Source organism: Paralichthys olivaceus, chromosome 10 (assembly GCF_024713975.1).
Source record: "Paralichthys olivaceus isolate ysfri-2021 chromosome 10, ASM2471397v2, whole genome shotgun sequence".
Classification (NCBI taxonomy): Eukaryota; Metazoa; Chordata; class Actinopteri; order Pleuronectiformes; family Paralichthyidae; genus Paralichthys; species Paralichthys olivaceus.
Window position 1 is genome coordinate 18292966 of NC_091102.1, and position 15567 is coordinate 18308532.

General features: G+C 39.5%; 1 protein-coding gene across 3 annotated transcripts in view; it reads left to right on the plus strand.

Annotated features, from left to right (window-relative positions):
* The window catches only part of adarb1b (adenosine deaminase RNA specific B1b), a 117170-nt gene that overhangs the window by 24624 nt on the left and 76979 nt on the right, over positions 1–15567 (plus strand). The gene's annotated exons all lie outside the window — the stretch shown is intronic.

Genomic DNA, 15567 nt, shown 5'->3' on the forward strand with positions numbered 1-15567 from the left:
TTTCAAAATACTGGATGTTACTGGATCAATAAAAATAGATTTTTTCCCTTCCCACAAAGTCAATACATACACTTTTGCATTTGCACTTTAGACCTTTGGCATGTTCACAGTTTTTCCAGACCTCTGACACATCGAAATGGAGCAACGCTCTGCCGTATCATTGGAAACACCGCAGACAATGAAATATTTATCTCAGTGACAATGGCCGAGGTCTGACTTGTGTCCACAGCTCAGTGATGACTCTTATTATAATATTAATTTTCCATCCACTTGTTTGTAGTCTGTGGAACGCTAACAGGAGCACAGACAATGATGACAGCCTTTATGATTTATGAGGCCAATGTTTGATCGCTCAGTGGCAGAGATAATTTGGATTGTGGTTAGTCAGCCAATGACTTTGACTTTTGTGTGTGTGTCGGTATCTGCATTTCCTTACAAATGCATCCCCTACCCCTTCCTTGCAGTCAAACCAGAAGCCACCATAAACTCCAAGATGAAAGCTTTCTGATTGATTGCTCGGTGACAGTTATATGTGCTCTGTCATCACTGGGCACTTTTATGTCCACTCAGAGAGGTGTGGCCAAGCATCTCTGCATACGATATTGGCACAATTTTGCGTCCTTGAGGCAACTTTTAAGGAGTTTAATTGAAAGTTGGCTTCGGTACCACTGCAGCTAGAGCAGCAGTTCCACCAGATGTACCATCAGAAACTATAACTCTCATGTAATGTGTTATTCCATTAAGGGTATTTTCAAACCTGTTGTTAGTTTGTTCCTGTCTGAATCAGTGGATGAGTTAAGAAGCTTGGTGCATTCCCTCCTTGGCTCTGTTACCTTTCACCAAATTAAAGTAAACCATATTGCAATACTGAAAGACACATGAGGACATTACTTGGGTAAATGAGGACAAGACCGACATGGAACTGCACTCAGCTTGGCTGTGGGACAGACTATAGATATACTGTCTCGACCTGTAGATTGTGATATATCTGAGTGTTTTGAGGGGTTATTCTCTTTTAAGCTACTTCACCTTATCTTCAAATATGAGGAAGTGTAAAAGTAATTCTGGGACATGACATGACATCTTAAATTTCATTAATTATGTTCTTTAAAAGGTCTAAATTGAACTTGAATTGCATTAAGCTTATATGCATTTACAAGTATGCAGTATTGCTTATTAGCAGTCTATGTTTGCAGTGTGTGCATGTATGTAGACAACTATGACTGCATTAGTGTGATACAGAAGGAATTTTAAAAGTGATGATTCTCAGGCAAATATAAATAGTTATATGGAGCATATTCTACTGTAAATGCCACTGTACTAAATTACTCCTTGTCTTTGATGTTTTGAATTCTTGTTTTATTTGTCCTTTTTGTCAAGCATGTCAAAACAGCTGTTTTGAAAGGTGCTATAAGTTATTATCAGTATTTATGTACATTTAATTGTGATGGACAAAATAGAAATGATGATAACCTCAAAATGCTAAAATGTGTCCATGATGTTTGTGTCGACAAGGAGTGTCAGGAGTGAGATTTTGACACTGATTGCGGCAGTGGGGTGCTAATGGTTTTGACGCACCTCGCTTGCCTCCGTGATCTGTGTGTCACAGCAGCTGCTTCGACTGCTGACCATGTTGATAAGTGTAAGCAGGCCACATACCCGTGAACCTTCCTCTGTGAAGTAAAGATCTTGTCAGGTCTGCACAAAGATACAAGGTGGGTTGATTCAGTAGTCGTAAAATTGATTCAGCAGTCGTAAATCACCATCACGTGCACGGCTGCAATATTGTATGCCCACACATGTTTGAAGCTCAGCGTGATGTTTACATAACTACAGCTGAAGATGGAAATAAACACAGCCACAGTTCATTTGCATGCAGTGCTGCTATGACCTAATACTGGGCTGTTTTAATGTGTCTGCAGAAGCATGTGAGTTGAAGAAACCATTAAAAACAGAAAATGTGGATGCTGCTGTCGTTTTACAATTAACCAGACCAGCTGTAAGCTACAATATGTCAGAGCAAAACAGTAGTGAAATCACGTGAAGAAAAAAAACACAGTTTCATCCTGTCTTGGCATGTATTCTGATGTTGCAGTGCTGAACAGATTCCAGAGCACAGCACAGCAGCATCTCTTTATTCGCCACAGTTTTGTTTGAATCAAAGTAGCTTAAATTGTCAAATAGAATTCAGTAGTTGAAGACAAGAAGGTCCAGTGTATCTTGCTCCATCCTCTGTGTGAGCCCAATAAAGCAGTATTCAACAGAGGTAATGTTTTCACCTGATTCTCCCAGATGTTAAATCACAATTGTAGTTTTCTTTGCCGCAGTGGTCAATTGTGTAATCATAAATCAGGTTTAGTGTTAATTTGTGAAACTTTTTATTCCATCTATTGCAAAGAACCTACCCTCCCAATTACTTTTCTCATTATTGTTTTTTAGTGCGCGGCATGGTGGTGCGAGCATTACCACAGTCCTGGTTTGAATCCCTTGTTGTCTCTGTGTGGAGTTTGGATGATCTCCCCGTGTCTGTGTGGGTTTTCTCCAGATACACCAGCGTCCTCTCAAAGTCGAAAAACATGCAGATTATGGTTAGATTATTTGACACTATAAATTGTCCACAATGTCTGATTGTGAGCCTGAATGGTTGTTTGTCTATTTATGCTGGCCCTGCTATATGCAAAAGATATGCAGCACAGAAAATGGATGGATGGATTTTTGTATCTTTTCTTTTTGATTATCAGCAAAAAGAAGAATTCTCATGCCTGCTATCGGAAGGTGCAATAAAGAATAACAAACTAGCCTTTATCTTTTAATAACTTAATTCAAATGCATGCATTTGTGTTAGTCGGCTTCTGGAGCTCAATTTGTTATTCTTTTTGGAATACCCTCTTAGCTTGCCACTTGTCATGGCTGAGTAGGAAACAATAGACAGCTGAGTGCAGCCTCATTTGACTTATCCTCTGAGAATCTAGTTCATATAGCCTATAGACCTGGCTAATAAATCCCTGCAGCTCATACAAACAGCTACACTTTATTGATACTGTTTACAGGCTTGTTATACATGTTCTCCTATTGCAGCTAAGAGCAGATATTGCTTTGAGGCACAAATAGAAGTTCTGTGTGTGTTTGGCTCCTGGCTGAGGCAGCACAGTGCAGTTCACTAATTGATATTAATTGATTTAATTATCATTCATGTGTTTACACGTTGTAATTAGAATCGAATGGTTGTCCCTGTGTCACAACCCCACAGCCAGGGAGCACGCCTCGATCATGGTCGCTGGACATAAATGATGTATAGTGCTTGGCACCATGGTGTGTTATTATTTCCTCCGAGAGTTTGGTCACTTTTGGTTTCATGCGTTATTGTCGCGTCACAGAATTTGTTTATTCCCTCTGGTCCTGATTTAAAAAATAAATAAAAATAAACCCTCTTCCCCTGTTTTCATCTAATTGATTTTCATCTAATTAATTCTGTGGAGAATGATAGCTTTTTTTTTCTTTTTTTTTTTACTGTGTCCTGGTATTTTCACAATTTCACCAAATTGCCCAAGGGTGTTCTCCATTCTTTGTCCATGTGTCACAAGTGATATCTCAGACACGGCTGACTGGACTTTGAAAGCACTTGGAGGAATGATGCATTTTATCATCACATGTTGGGATTTAAAAAAAAGCCTGTGGCCATAATAGGAGAAGTGGTTGAGACATTCTTATACCATGTGTATGCTCTTTCTCAGCAACTCCCTCCATACAGCTATATATGCTCTTTAACTTCATAGAACCACACTGTAAAAAAAGATTGTTTTAAATGCTCCTCTGTAGCAGTGAGTGTGAAATGTTGAACTCGAGTGCCAACGAAGCATTGCTGAATGACCTTTCTCATCTGCAGTTTGCCTGCTCGACACGTTGACCATTTTATTTAGCTTTTCTTTTTTTTTCTTCCTCTTTGCTTTGAAAAGCATTGTTACTAATGGGGAGATGTTTGTGTTCTTTTTAAGCCAGAATAACCAGACTCGATTGTGTCATGTCAAAAGCAGCTTGTGTTCCTATTGGCTTGAATTTGTGATACCCATCCAAAATATGACTTGAATATTTTCTTATGACTGTTCAGTGACAGCCTAATTAGTGTCACAAACAGCCACCTCTTTTTTCCTCTACTTTTAGCTACACTTTACGGAAGGGGATGAAAATAAAAGCACATATGGTACATCAACCACGACGATGACAACAAACAAAAACGGGCAGCGAGGGAATGACTGGATGCCTAGGACTCAGACAGAAGGGGCTCCATTTCACAGACTTCAGACACTAAAGTATGCAAAATTTGGGGTAAACAGGCTAAAAATAAACGCTGCCATGGCGATGGCAGAAGATTTGTGTTTATCTATGCAGATGCAGTGTAACAGGGAAGTAATTGCTAAACACATTAAAACTTGGGATGTAGTTGCTTTTATTCCACTTGCAAAACAAAGTTGCGCAGCTCTGTCAAACACGGTCTCATTGTCGTACATATTTTAATTTCATTATTGATCTTATGCTGCACTCGAAAGGCAGCGGCCAACAGTAGTATTCAAGTTTGAGGAGTCATGACTCAGTGACAGGGAGTGACATTCCCCTTCAAGCAATTGAATCATCAACACTGCTGAATCAGAGTTCCCATTCGTGGGTAGCAAAATAAAAATGAAGCACACTTGGTTACAGAATCGTAATTCACCACCACAATGGATTGTAGAAAATCTTCCCTCTGCAGCTGCTGACTCTGATATCATGCAGCAAACGATAGTGTTAAAAATGCACACACACACATGCAGACAGAAGCAAACACTTAAGCACAGAGAACAAGGAAATATTTCTCCGCATTGTGAATGAGTAGCTACGGCTGAATGGTTGAGTGTGTCCTCTGTCTCTGTGAGGTCGACAGCCCAGTGAAGATTAGGAGGAAGCACATCAAATGAATGTGAAAAGAAGAAAGAAAAGAGGAGAAAAGCTGATGGCTCAGGAAAACCTGCAGTATTACACTTGCTTTCAGGGAATTATCTCTGTAGGGTCTGAGTGTGGACATGAAGACACATACATAAAATATCCCCAGGCCTGAGTATGTAATTAAATCTCCCATTCTGATCAGTGGTTTGTAGTTACTGGTGGTTGCTGTTTTTGCGGTTTATAATCTTACCTTTTCACCTGCTTAATGCTCCAAAATGGTTGCACGTTTAAAATGGAATATGCCCTCATGTTGTGTCAAAAAGGTTCAAACACAGACTTTGAAACTTTCGTCATTAAGTTTTCAGAACAGGTTAGATTTGTTTTGTTTGATGTTTTCATTTCCAGAGTTTCAGATAGTTGTTTGGGATCAATTGGATATATAAATTTGCTTTCTGTTTTTTTTCAATGCTGGTAACATAAAACTGGACCACTGACGGATTAAGAAGCGATCAGGATCACACCTCCTTGATCAGAAGATGGAATAGTCTTTGTTCTGACTGGGTCTCAGGATTGGATGGACCCAATGTTTTCTCTTTCTGTTTTCAAGAAGTGAGAGGACCTCAAAATGATCTTCAATGCTCAACTCCATTCTATCTCTGCCTGTGTATTTCGGAAAGGAAAGAACAATACAACGCATTGGACTCAGTATACAAGGTTTCTGTGCGTGATGATTTTTATTGCAAACGCCTCCGCATATTAAAAAAATGCAGACTTGGTGAGAAAAGACCTTAACACCAGTCTTTTTCTGTTTTGTGCCTTGACACGTTTACGGCAGTTGTGAAATCCCTTTAAAGCTCTTAATAATGTCAAAGGGCCTGTTGTCTACTGCATGCAGAACCCTACTCAAGAAAGCCTGTGTCACTGACTGGTGGCCGCTGCATTTGGCAAGAAACGCAAGGGTGGGGTTGAGTTGTAAAAGGAAGCTGTTAAAGAGACCGAAAATAGTAGTCTCCCAGACATGCGTCACTACAGCCAGGCCACAGCTCGGCTCCCTGCTCCTTCTCCCTTGCTGGTTTCCATATGTTCAGCTGGCACTGTGTTTCACAGTGTCAAAGCTCCCATGTAGATGATCACATCTCCCTCTCAAGGTCTTGACTATAATCAGAATCATTCCTTATCCAGTAAAAGTTTTATCTTATTGACCTTAAAGCAGTTGCCCTGTCTATTAATAATGGAGAAATATCACCCACCACTCTAACTTTCCCTTCATTTTTCTATCCAGCCCACAATTGTACTGTGATGACGTCAGCGTTGTGTTAGAGGGTTTGCACGCATTTAAAAAAAACATTGTATACCAGCTAATGTAGGTGTTAAAGAGGTATTACAGCAAACATTTTATTTAAGAAAAGTAAAACTTATCAATACTATAAGAACTTTTATAGACAGAAGATACAAATCTCTCCAGTTATATTGACAAATTAAGCAAATAGAATTTGTTGTGATTCTGAACTACTATCCCCAGTTTATGTTCTCTTTATTTTCAAATATCTGCCCATCCTGTTCATGCTGTTCTGTCTGAATACAGTTGGCCAACATTGATCTTGATTGCCTTGAAAGCATCAGAGCACACTTGGTTATTGTTTCCAGCAGGGCCCATCCCCTCTGCTTAAGAGCCGCTAACCTACACCAACTGTCTCGTAAGATAATGTTGCCCTGCTGTTGTTGGTTGTGGAATGATGCTGTTTGGGATAGGATTGATATAATGATAGGATTGGTATGTGGTTGTATAATATCAAAGGATGTGGTTTGCATTAGCTTTACTTCATTCCAAAAAAATCTCCATATCTGTGTCTGCATCTGCTCTGCGGGATAGCCTGCACTATGAAAAAGGAAGATATGATTTGTATTTCCTTGTTTGTTCAATGAAATGCAAGTTTTCAGACCTTTTAGGCAGTGTCAAATCGTTCCTCTTGTGGAAGCTACAAAAAAACACACTGCTTCAAACTCTGCCCTCGACTCTGACATCTGTGTTGACCTATCACTTTAGTAAACAGTTCAATCCAAATTGATGCTTCTGGCATTTGGCAGCAATCCCAAAGTTAAGCATTTAGAAAAGAATAAAAGTAACAATTGTGCTCATGAAAGGCAACTCCTGCCTCATGCAATGGAAGTAGAGTAAGAATACGACCCCTGCTAGGTTCATCTTTCATACTGTATGGTTGCATATTCTTACACAAAACATATTCATTAAGTTTGAATTGCATATAGTTGTGCAAATATAGACACACTTAAAAGAAGAGAAGATAAAGCAGGGGCAAAGGAGAGAGAAGTGTCCTCTAATTAGTTTTTCAGCTTGAATGCATTATCACGCAAGTATTATTTGTCTCAGGCGACTGCACAGACCTCTGTACCCTCACAGCTTGTGGTGTACCTCTCCTCCTGCTCTCCCCTGTCTCTGCTCTCTGGAAATCTTTTTTTTTTTTTAACTTCCTGAGGTGAGGCCACCTGTGCTGCTCAAACTATAAAAAATATCCAGCCTGAGGCCCTCAGTTTTCTGCTGTCACACATTATTTTAAATGCAGTTTGATGAGCTGTCATAGAGACATGAGTAATGGACAGGGGATTGTGTCATTGGGACACGGTGATGACTCTGAATGAAATGTGTCCAAATGAGAGATTTCAGCCCTTCAGAATTTGATGTGTTTTGAATGCACGGGATGACAAACACAATTATAGTAAATCATCAAGGATGGAGGATCAAACTTTTCCTGTTTGCTTGATTTAAGCTTGTTAGCTTCATAGTCTTCATTTCTCTATTATTGAGTTAATGTTTTTGCTCAGACGCAGCAATTGATTAAGCCCATGTTTGAACCAGATTGTTCTGTTTTACCTCCAGTTCAGGTCAGGACCTCATTTGTCTGTGTTTACTTGTGGTAGTGCAGGAAGAGTGAGTGCTAAACCCTCCAGGCCACAAAGGATGTCGGCTAACCGAACCCATCTGTTTGCCCCCATGCACAAAAACTCAACATTGAGTCGAAACCAGTTTCAGTGTTGAAACAGACTGAAACAGACAACCAGTGTAAATTTCCGCAACTTTAAATGTTACCTGTCATGCTGGCAGAATGCCTCTACAAGGTCCATCTGCTTGTTTGTCTAGCGCCACTGTAGTGTAGGTCAAGATTGAAATATCTCAACGACTATAAGGTGGTTTGCCATAAAATGTTGGACAGACATTTACGCTATGGCTGTAAATTTTTCATAGAATCAAGTTTGACACAGAATTTATTAGCATGTATTTGAATACCCCATTTACGTCATGTGTTGTGTGTTTTCCGTTTCTTCACTTGGGTGGACAGCTAACTGGTGAGCCCTCTGATTTGTCTGTAAGGCAGCTGCTTTGTACAAAGTGGACAAACAGCATTACCTTTGTTAGTCACTTTCCCGTCTACGATGAAGGACAAAAATACCTTTAACTTATCAGATGCTTTGGTGTCGTGACATTCCACTCAGGGACAAAACAACATAACATTACTGGTTTTCTTTAAATTAAGGGGGCGTGCAATAGGTCAAGGTAACAGTAAGCGCCCTCTGCCGGAGTGAGTGGCAAACTACTTCAGAAGTAGTATATGTCAACGCACTATATTTAACTATATTTAATAATTACAGAAATCTTGGGTTGTTTGTTTGACTTGCATATTAGAAGAACTAGCGCTGTGTAGTACTATCGTGTGTTAATGGTAACGTCGGGTCGATTACAACAGATTTTTTTGTCCTGAGTTGAGCTTGACTGAAAAAAACAGACTTAACAGATCCTTTTGCAGCAGTGTTGGCACAGCTTCACCCTTCTGATGAATAATTTAATGGTTTTTAATGCAGTAACACCAAGTAAACAACTTAATTTGTCCAATATTTCTATGACCAAATACCCTAAAAACCACACATCACATCAGACTCAGATGTACTTTTTGTTTAGAGGTAACTAGGAAATCTTAGCATACTAGTAAACTACCCTAAGGTGGAATTGCGGGTGGGTGTGTACATAGTGTAGCGTACTATTACTGCTCAAACAAAATGAACGTGCTGCCTGGAGACTCTGCAATGAGCACAAAGGGTAAAATTACAGCACATACCCGACTGCTGATGTCCTAATATTTTTAGAAAAGTTTATGGTCTGGGCTGAAAGCCAAACACTTAGGTCTTCTTGATACCATCAAACATTTAAATACACATACACACACAAGCACGCATATACGCACAGTTGTTCCCCATGGTGACACCTTGGGGTCACAATGTATGTGACACAGTCAGTCAAACGAGCGTGACCTCTTTTAATGCAGCCGCTCTGTTTAGTTCTCTTGTAATGAGTGGTTGTGACTTATAATCTATACTGTGTACTAATGCCTGAGGGTTAATCAGCCTGATGGCGTGTCTGGGCTTTTGTGTGTGTGTACGCGTGTGTATGATATGTTGGTAGCTTGTGTCACACTGAGTTATGCAAAGTGACTCTCAGACATAATTTCTTTTTATGAGGGTGATGATAATTTATGAAGTGTGTGTTTCCCTCTGGCGACTAACATTAAGACTTTTGTAGTAATGTCAAAAGTTGCTCTTAAATATCAAGTGATGCCACAATGGATGTAATGAAAAAACAAGTGCACACAATGCTGATTAAGCCGATCAGCATGAGGTAAAACTCTCTGTATTTTGCAATACACTGGACTTTAATATCTGGTGCCTGTACTGGCCCTTATGCAACTAGCAATGATTGGTTTTTCAGAGCTGAATGGGAGTGACTGTAGTGATGGAGACAGCCACAAGGAGAATACTTTAAAAAAACATCATCGAAGAAAAGTTTCTAATGCTCTAGATTAAAAAATTACTCTGGGTTTAGTAGAGTTTATAGTCTAAAGAGAAAATTATTGATGGTGAGGACAAACACAAATTGTTGACTTTTCCTCTTTGAATGCAGCTGTCTGTGTAATGACTCTCACTGCCTGAAAATGGAGACAAAAAAAGTTCAAAATCGCAGGTTTAAATTGAAAATAATGATTATTATAGAACAAACTTATTATGATAGATGCAATTTTTTCCCACCAAATTATCTTTAACTTTACATTTTAAAACATATTGTTGCTGAACAGTTGCCACTGTGGCCCAAAGTGGTATAGCAGGATAATGGTAAAAGTTAAATGTAATGGAAGAGGAGTAGAGAATATTTATAGAGTCAATAAAATAACTCTGTAACGTCAGTGACACAGCAACTAACATACACAAACATAAGATGGCATAAGCTCTTGATCACACCAGACAGTAACAGCAAAACTACAAAAGATATTGGGAAGAGTAAATGTGTTTTCTATTGATTTTGAGTTTTCTTATTTGTAAAAGAAAGAATGTTTTTTTTTCCCCCTTCACACAGTTAAATACAACAATACACAAAACAATATTTATTTCTTGTTTTGAATTTTGAATACAACACCATACACAATGCATATACAGTGGTTGTGATTGATCTCTCAGTGTTGGCAGAGCATATGTTCAAACCCAGTGACCTCAGATGTAATTAAATCAGGCCTTATTATGTTCCTCTGCAAGATTAGTCATGAAAGAAGACTTTTTCACCTCCTTAAACAATAACATGAGCTCTATAGTGTTACTGTGTTGACCTTGTGTGCAGTGGTAATACATGAATCATTTATTGTTCACACGTACAGTACTTTTGACTACTGGCCTGAAATATTGTTTATGTCTTCTCCTGGCTGTTACTTAAGTATCAGCTGAATCTGAACCTTGTGGGTGTTGGGCTGAAATGTTTCTTTTGCAGCCTTGTGCTCTGGCAAGATGCACCCGGCTGTCAACCGAGGTGTCAAAGGAGAAAGACAGTTCAGAGCAAGCAAGAAAATCAGATGGGTCAGGGGAAAAGGATGTGGGTAGGCAGTCAGAAAGGAGAAAGAAATAGGATAGGCATTAGAGAGTTAACTGCATTGGTTTCCGATACACACACAGATAATGTGTTTTCAAAAAGACATGCATTAGTGATTTTAATCTTCTGTTACTTTAGCCCTAGAATGGCTTCGGTCTTTGTTGTTCTTAAAGTATTTCATTATACAATAAATCTCATTTGTCACATCATATTTCAATCCAGGGTTGCGTCAGTATTGCATTTATGTGAAATTTTGACATTTACATGGCAGCTTTGATCACCTTTAATTCAAAGGATGGTGGGATTTTTTGCTGCCACATTTCTCAAGAAAAAAAAAATGGAATTAAGCAGGAAAGGCCCACTGACCCTGCTTGTCCATCTTCACATTCAACAGAGCCGGTTGACCACGGAGCAGCTCCAATGGAGCGACTGCATGTTAATTCCTCAAAGACACCTTTGCAACAGCATTCGGAGCAAGAGAGAATGAGTCATCCCCTCCGTCTCTTGCAAACATCCCCAACTATGTGACTTCCATCCTAATCCCCGATTCCGGTTTCCAAAAGTTAAGCGTATTTGGCAGCCAGCGGGCTCAAAAAGCCATCAGCTGTCACACCATCTGCATAACGATGCCGAAGCGTGCTGTCATCTATCACCGTCACAGCATCATCTGGCCTGTCACTTTCACCTGAGATAATCTGCACAGGGAATTTTAAGATCAGTGTTTTTGAATCTCAAGAATGTTTTTGTATTTTATAGAATGAGTGAAGAATAAGATGATTTTTTTTCAGTGGGATTTGAAGGCAGAACAAACTAAAACTGATATAATAAAAGCTAGAGCGGGGCAATTAACCAAAAATGTATAGAAACCGACTAAACTGATAAAAAAAATACGTTCCATGCTGTGTTACCCTGCCGCTTGTCCTCCATCCTCACTCCCCCGCTAACCCGTACTCACTTTAAAATAATTGTTCATTAATCGTTATCGAGGTAAAACGTTGAAAAAATTGTGATATTGATTTGAAGTCGTATCGCCCAGCCCTAACAACAGCAGACAAATGATCAGATAACTCTGGACGCTGAATAGTAAATGTCAATGGTGTTGGAAAGAGATCATGTAAAATTAAAGAATGTTTACACTTGCAAACTTACTGTCAGTCATCATTAACTGTGACTGAAGGCTGCTGTTTGTTTACTCGTGCATCCATCGACTCATGTCTGATAACACTTAGATCGAGTTGCAGGTTTTTTATGGAAGGCCACTGGGGTGTTTTATGTTTCTCCCAGAGTAGGATGGGATATCACAAACATAAGATCACGGAAATGAAGTGGACTTTGCGCAACCATTTTTAAAAAATAATTGTATTTAGACATAATAGCAAGTCCTAGTAAAACATTTGATGTTCACACTTTTTAACTAAAAAATAATCTTTCTGGATACACATGAATGATTACTTAATATTGCGACCTTATTCTTGTAATTTCACATTTGTTTTGTTCAATATAGTTACTCCATTTTAGACATGAGAGGACGGTTTGAACAGAGAAAAAAGTCCTGTTGTCTCAACAGCAACAATATATCATGTCTCCTTAAAAAACTGAAAGGAACATACAGTGATAATTTAACACTGCTTTAGCCCAGTGAAATGCATGTTTCTCCATTTGGAAAGAGAATTAGATGCACTGTATTGGGGTTTTTTTAGACCACACTGCGTTACCAGCAGGTGTCATTTGATAAGTGTTTCATCTTCAAGTTTCACAAGAAGCTACTGTATATGATGCGCAAGACTCATTTACAAATCAACGGCCTCAGTTTTTTCCCCTGATTAATTAACTTAAAATTTCTTACCAGTTGTTGTCTTTTATTTATCACAATTGACATCTGCCGCAGTGTTTGGGTGCTCATGTGGAACTGCAGCGGATGTTACTGAGAAAAAAACAAAATCAGGAGCTGTTTCCGATAAGATTTGCAGCTGCTGTGAATTTTTAACAGACTTGGCATCGCAGTGAGAACGTCTGTCAGGATGAGCCAAATAACACAGATCTGTTGCTGTTGTTGATAGGGGGGAAGGATGGCTTGTGAAAAGGGGACCCTACATTTCAGCAAAACAGTGCATTTTGGGTCATATTTATTTATAATGAAAATGCAGTTTGCTGTTCTTCACTGGGACCTGCTGTCACATTAGCCCTCAGATATTTTTCAGGTCTTTTGCTATTTACTTGTTGGATGAGGCTAGAAAGAATACCCCAGAGCTGATGATGGTGTCGGTTGAACGTCCTTAAACTCAAACTGATGCATTTACTTTCGGTAAATTAGTAGTAGTGCACACTTCACAGGCTGCGTGCACCTTAGAGACTCTGCAGCAGAAGAACCAGTGTAGTCTGTCCTCCTCTTCTGTTGCATTACTTGGTCACAAGACACAAGAGGATGGAAAAAAAACACAAGGTGAGTCATAGCAACTCCCATCTGACTTATGTAACAAATCTCACACTTTATTAAAACAAAGAATAAAACAGCGCAGGCTCTTGTATGTTCAGTACATGGATGCTCCACTTTTATTGCTGAATCCTTCTTATTCTCCACATTTCTGCTTCCTGCATTTAGGTTATATAAAGTCATAGAGCAGAAAAATGTGGATTTAAAGCATGAATTCCAAGCAGAGAAGTTACATGTTGCATGGGATTAGTGGATGTAAGACTGTGTCGAGGACATTTCTCATTTGTTGGATTCTTGGTTGGAGAATCATTTATTAGTGTTGTATCTGCATTATGTCATTGCTGAGATTAGATTAGGGTCATGCACCGGTGCCTACACGCCCGCTACCTACGTACCAAATCACAATGTAGATTCCAGTGCCTCAATTGATGGTTGAGCTATGTAGTGAAATAGTTGGCCTGCAGCCAAACATTACAGCATGTGCTGTGTTAACATTACATTTAATTCTGATGGAATCACTCTCTGCATGGCTCTGGCAGCACTTAGCGTTAACCTACAGTTAGGTAGTCGCTACCTCAAACCCAAGTGAACACAACAACAAATACCTTAAGCTAAATGGTCAAAAGTGTGGCCATGTGACACCCAAAAGGATTCCAAAACTGGGACGTGCAGCAGCGCAGAGCATGATATAAGCCGCTCTTATTGTGTTGTGCTTGTTTTAAGAAAGGGTATTGGTTTTGGCACGGTTTTAGCACTGGAAATGTTTTAAAAGTATTGCTTCAGCACTGGTTTCAGGAAAAAAAATGATATCCTGCCCTATACCAGATATAGATCAGATATATTGGTGTAAATATGAAAGTGGTAAAATGTATTTAGTACATGTCACATGAAGCATCATACAGATGTGGCGTTTAAAAGCATGCGGCTCGAACGTATTGAACATTGATTTATCTGTACCTGCCTTTAGTCATTGTTTCTGATCCCATAAATCCACAGTCACATGCACATGTTTGCATGTAAAAATATGTAAATGAAAGGAGGGAATGTGACTCCTGTGCAGAATTCCTTGTGCCAGCTCAGAGAGGTGTGGAGCACCTTGGTGGATGTTTTGAATATAGATGACACACACACACACACACACACACACACACACACACACACACACACACACACACACACACACACACACTTATATAGCCAGAGGGGGTAGGAGGGTGCAGTAGATTGAGCATATATATGTTTTCGTATGCCCAGATTTGACACAATGTTGTCTGCAACACAACAGCATTTTTTAGAATTTAATTTGTTCTCAGAACCCTGCTGTTTTACATTTCATTCGGAGGTTTCTGTATTACAGATTAATCTATGTGATCCTCAATCACGCTATTAGCATTAAACATGCTACTGATGCAGCTCTTCTGATGCCTGGACTTGAATCTTTTTCACCTTTTTTTAACTTTCCGTTTGTCACTGTCGAAAGGCAGGTCGCTTGGGCTGAACTCGATAAGTAACTTGATCCTAATTCATTTAGAAGCCTGCTGCTCAATGTCTCCCAGCGTCACCTCCATTTTCTGTTTTCAAAATATCTGTCCTTGTGCCTGTAACAGTGGAATAGCAGGCATTAATTTGATTGGATGATAGGGCCAGCATCTGTTCCCTGTTCCTATGCAATTGTGGATATCTCGCCTGTTTGATGCCCCTCTCTTGTGTTGTGGTATTTCAGTGGTTGGTGCCGGTCAGAGAGGAGCTGCCCAGGGCAGGGTCACAAGGATGTGGGCCACACATTTTAATTTTATGTCGTGTAGATCCATGTTGTTAATGTTGACTGGCCTTATTTATTTTCTGTTCTGCTTGGGGTTAAATGCACAGCGTCTCCTCCTAAAAAATACTGTCATGTTTAACAAATCATGCACCCTTTGTGCCTAATATGGTAAAATGGTAAATTGGTTGTATTTATACACAGCTTTTCTACTCTCGATGATCACTCAAAGCACTTTACACTACAGTTTGCCATTCACACACACAGTGCATCTATTAGCAGCACTTTTTTTGTTCTATGAGGTAAAATTCGGGGTTCAGCATCTTGCCCTAGGACACTTCGGCATGTATTTGGGAAGACTGGGGATCAAACTGCTGACCTTCTGGTTGGAGGCTGACCCGCTCTACCCGCTCAGCACAACAGTCAAATTCAGGGCCTTTCTTTTGTCTGGTTTTGAGTAATCGTCCTTGAAATATCTCTCCCCCGACTCCCATAGATCAATGAAAAGAAAGAAACCCAATCAACTTAAAT